The sequence below is a fragment of the Phaethon lepturus genome, unplaced genomic scaffold (assembly GCF_000687285.1).
Source record: "Phaethon lepturus isolate BGI_N335 unplaced genomic scaffold, ASM68728v1 scaffold15716, whole genome shotgun sequence".
In the NCBI taxonomy this organism is placed as follows: Eukaryota; Metazoa; Chordata; class Aves; order Phaethontiformes; family Phaethontidae; genus Phaethon; species Phaethon lepturus.
In genome coordinates this window covers 19,431-24,225 of record NW_010547072.1, presented here as the reverse complement: position 1 = coordinate 24,225, position 4,795 = coordinate 19,431, and positions in this window count along the sequence as shown.

Genomic DNA, 4,795 nt, shown 5'->3' with positions numbered 1-4,795 from the left:
CCTGCCCCCCAGTGTCGGCTCCAGGCAGCACCCCCCGCCTTGCTACGCAAACCCAATACACAGCCAAACGTATTTTAAAACACTGGTTTAGCAAAACAAACAAACAAAAAAACCACCCCCAAACACAAAAAACACCAAACCAAACAAAAACCCAAACGAAACCCCCACAACAAAAAAAAGATCCGCAGCCACAGAAGCATCCCAAACGTGTGCACGACAGGGACAAACTCCCCATGGGTGCCACCAAGTCTATCCCCCCGTGCTGGCCGTGCCTGCTGGTCTCACGGCTGGTGAGGGTGGCACCCCCAGGCCTGTCCTGCCCTCCTCCGGTCATTAGTCACCTTGCAACGATACATCAGTTTGCACTTAGATTTTACATTGCCACTCCTTGTGTAAACCTGACTTTTTGGAGGTGCAGGGGAGGGGTTGAGTGCTTCCGCTGCTCTCCGGAGTAACTTTTGGACGTTCTAGCCACTTTCAGCTGACTTCGTTAAAGGGGTGGAAGGGCTCCTCCGTGGATCTGCTGCTATGAGCTGGTGATGATGGGAGAGGGATGAGCCCTGTGATGACGTCCCAGACAAGGGATGACAGCACATCGACCTGCCGAGGGGCTCTCGGGGAGCGCACAGCACAAACCTGCTTTCTGTACTCACAGCCTTTTCCTTTGGCATGGAAAATGACACCTTTCTCCCTGTCCACCCTCCAAGCTACGAAAATAAAATGTAACGGGAGCCCAAGCTCCCCTGAGGAGCTAGTTATCCTCCAGCGTTAGTAACTACAAACAGACATGTCCAGGTTGCAGCTGGCCGTAGCGTTGCCTCAGAGTATGTGTAAACAAGGTGCAAGGAACCCCAGGGTCTGCCATGAATTGCAGAGTGTTTGACATTTTCCCAGAGCTCCATGTCCTGGAGACAAATGGCTACAGCTTTCTCCAGAAAGCAAAGCTTTTACCTTCCTTATTATTAAGGGAGAGCCAGGAACTGACCTGATTGCACCAAAAAGGCAAAGAAGCCAGAAAGAAAAAAAAAAAAAAATCAGTATGATGTGATCCATCTGTATCTGTGTTGTATCAATCCTGATCAATCCAATTGGATTCTGTGCTTCCGGAGATAGAACACGCTAAAGCTTTCAATTTTATCTGGATTTAGCCTTAAAAATAGAGGCTTTTTAAATCATCCACCCCTCCCACCCAGTGGAAGGTTTTACTCCTGCTACTCAGGATTCAAAACAGGACTACAAAATAAAATGTGTGGTTTTAGCTTACACACAACAGTGAGTTTCCTTAATTGTCTCTCACTCCTTCAGAGGCATCTCAGTTAGGCAGTATAATAAAAGCATTAATTGTGTACCAATTCCTGTAGAGGCCGCACACAACTAATTTATAATAGCAGCAGGGGCTTTGGTAGGAGAATCTGCTAACAAGTCTGTCCTTGGTATTATGAGCTATGTATGCCGGAGAAAATGCTTCTTTTGTAAGCTTATTTCCCTTATCTGACCTAGTGAGGAATAAAAGTGGAAAAACAGTTGACAGCTCAGGAGATTAATGTAATAGAAAGACAATATAAGCAGAAGCACATTTAGAAAATCATTCAGAAAGCGCCTTTGCTCTGTCATGTCTGTTATTTAAATATGAAGAATCATGGTCATATTCCAGATCATCCAGAAAGACACTTTAATTCCGTTACAGGAGGAAAATTTCTCCCTTGCACGCCAGTGTTGAAGAGCTGGGTCGATACAGGCAGGAGGAAAAGGCGGAAGGTTGGGAACAGCCGTGCCCAGGGGAGAGCACCCCGGGAGATGCCCGGGGAGGAATCGCAGGGCTGCAGCAAGCAGAGACCAGCTGCCCCCACTGGTCCCCATCACCCAGGAAGAGACATCCGCCCTAATCCCAGTGTGCCCGACATCCACAAATCCGCATGGACCACCCTGTTGTTAAGGTAAATTTGCAGCTCTGGAAGTCTTCACATATATAAAAAGAACAGTACAAAACCCATGTGCATTAAGAAGAAGTTGCTATACAGCTTCCCCACTTACAGATAAAATAAAAGATTGCAGGTATAAATAAGACCATTTAAAGACCAGTATCATGAAGTTGGGCCCTAGCAAGTTGAAAACCTCTTGCTACTCACATTGCATGTTATATAAGCACCACAGAGCCGTGAACTCTCTGGCTGCTGTTTCTTGGAGTACATTTCCCATTTTTGTTCTACTTCAAGAGCACAACAACAGAGCAAAAACTTGCATTACCTGCACTTTCAAATATTTTTCAAACATTTAAAAAAATTACTGTTGGCAATATGCAAGAATACATGGCGTGTAGAGAAAACAAACCGGCAAACTCTTTCGGAGTGACATCGAACCACCTTTGAGAGCACTGAGCTGAGGAAAGCCACGTGTTGGAAGGGGTTGACGTGCACGTCGACCGGGCTCGGCTTCCCCCTTCCCACCAGGCACTTGTACCATATTTGGTAGAGTAATGAGGACGGAAGACCAGAAGGAAAAGCCTGGCTTGGCAGGCAGTCGACAATAAAGCCTGTTTGGTATATGCTGTATTTGTGGCTGCTATCTCGGTCAGCGGTGATGCCTCTCATGCTCTGAGCATGCCCTTCCTCTGCCCTCCAGCCCTCACCCCACAGGGGACAGGGTGCTTGAACCACAGCTTCCAACACGATGGAGGGTATGAAAGCAACAGGCTAAGAGGAGTCCTGACGAGCAGGGGACAAAACAGACAAGAAAAGGGCTACCCTACGAAGCAAAGGAAGATGAATTGCAGGCTTATGACCTGATGGGAAAGATCAGAATGAGCGGCAGTGAAGCTTGGTGCAGTCAATTTTTCTTTCATTTTAGTCTTTACAGAAAAGATTATCTATAACCAGAGCAAATTAACTTTAACAAACAAATAAACATACATCCAGACAAACAGGCTGGAGAACATTCAGATAAAGTAGATGTCTTCAGGTCAGTAGGGCCTTATTAATCCCACAGCACGTAATGATCTAAACACTGATGCAACCTGAAACACGGGCAGATTTCTTTGAGGCCTGTGAAAAACAGGAAAAGTCTTTAAAAACTGAAGGACAAGCATCATGTTTGTCTTCAGCAAGAAAGCATCCAAGAAATTATTGGTCCATTTGTCCAACACTTATCCCTAGAGTAATTCTGGAATAATGCAAACATTTTTTTTATCCCTTCTTTGTGTTGTTTACCAGCCATCAAGAACAGTTTGTGCCAAACCAATCCCATTTCCCTTTCTGATAGGCCTAAAGTATGAGGCAACATCCTTCTGATCAGCTTGAGGAAATACAGCAGTTAATCACTGAGATGGATATGCAGCTAACTAAAAAAAAAAAACCCCTCTTAAAGAGCGCTTGACCACCCAGCAGGACAGCAAATGCTGCTGTTTTGCAGGAATCTGTCAGGTAAGCAGCTTTTTTCAGTATTTTAAACAATTCGATCATGTGAAAGAAGGCACTCCATGGATTATCTAGAAGGAGGAATAGTTAGAAAGGTGTTCAGGGACACAATTAGAGTATAAAAAAAAAATTGCAGCAGGTTTCCAAATGGCACAGCAACACAAGCAACAAAAATGCAATCCAATAAAATTGTTAAAAGCATTCCTCTAAGGCAGGAGAAATCAATTTTGCAGTAAGAAGTGACTGGCAGGCCAGCAGCATTGCTAAAAAGCTCAGAAATTGTAGAAAGCTGCAAACTGAGGAGCAGCTCTACATTTGTTGCTACAGAAAGAAGCAGCTACTTGTTCTGGATGAACTTGGGGAAAGAGGACTGAGAGACAAATAAGGTAATTGTTCTGCTGTTTTGGGGATGATGCAGTCTGGCTTAGATAGCAACACACTCAGCTCTAGCGAAGACCAACAGGAACGATAAATGATTTAGAAAACACAGCTAAGGAGATGAGTTTGACAGATTCAAGCTGTTTTTTTCGAAGCAGAAAAGAGCAGAGACAGAGCTCAAGGCACCATGATCAGAGTGCAAACCAGGTGCTGAGCAACCATGGTCCCTGGTGAGGGGAGGAAGGAGGAGAAGGCAACTTAATTTGTTGCAAAATCAATTTAGGTCAGTTACTGGGAGAGTTTTGTAATTAAGGAGAATACAGCAGTGGGACGGAACATTTGTGAGACTCTTTCACTAGAGATTTTTTCACAAGTTGGACAAACCTCAACCAAGAGCGCTCCGTCCTGGCAATACTCAGCAGAAGCTTTATAGACGGATGATCAATACCATTTTACATACATCCCAGAACCAAACAAAAAAACATTACACACCTAATAAAAATTGTCCAGTGTTTCCAAGGCTGCAGGATTTTTGCTCCAAGTCAAGCTCAAACACAGCCCTTAAAGTACCACATACAGAAAGGCAGATGCCCTTCTCTTCTGTCTGACTGGTATGTTTTCTACCTTGTATTCCCTCTAGGAAAACGGAGACAAAGTCTTGTAGGTAATAGAAGCTCTATGAAAATCAGCTGTGGAACAATGTCAACTAATGGCTCTGCCTTAGTACCTGCTGACCTAGTCAGGGTTATTCACAGTTGAATATTCTCCTAGAACATGATGGGATGTGAAATTAAAACTAAATAGCCATACCCTGAAGAGAATAACTTTCCTTGTAGGTGACAGACATTTGAAGGGCTGAGCAGTTTCACACCTTTTATGAGTACCTAGCTGGCATTTTTGAAGTTTCTACGCTGACATTTTGCATGAAGGAAGGAAACTAGTGAGGCTAAGAGGCTTTGAAGTGCAGGAGAGAGAAAGGCTCCAATGGGCAAAACAGATAGACA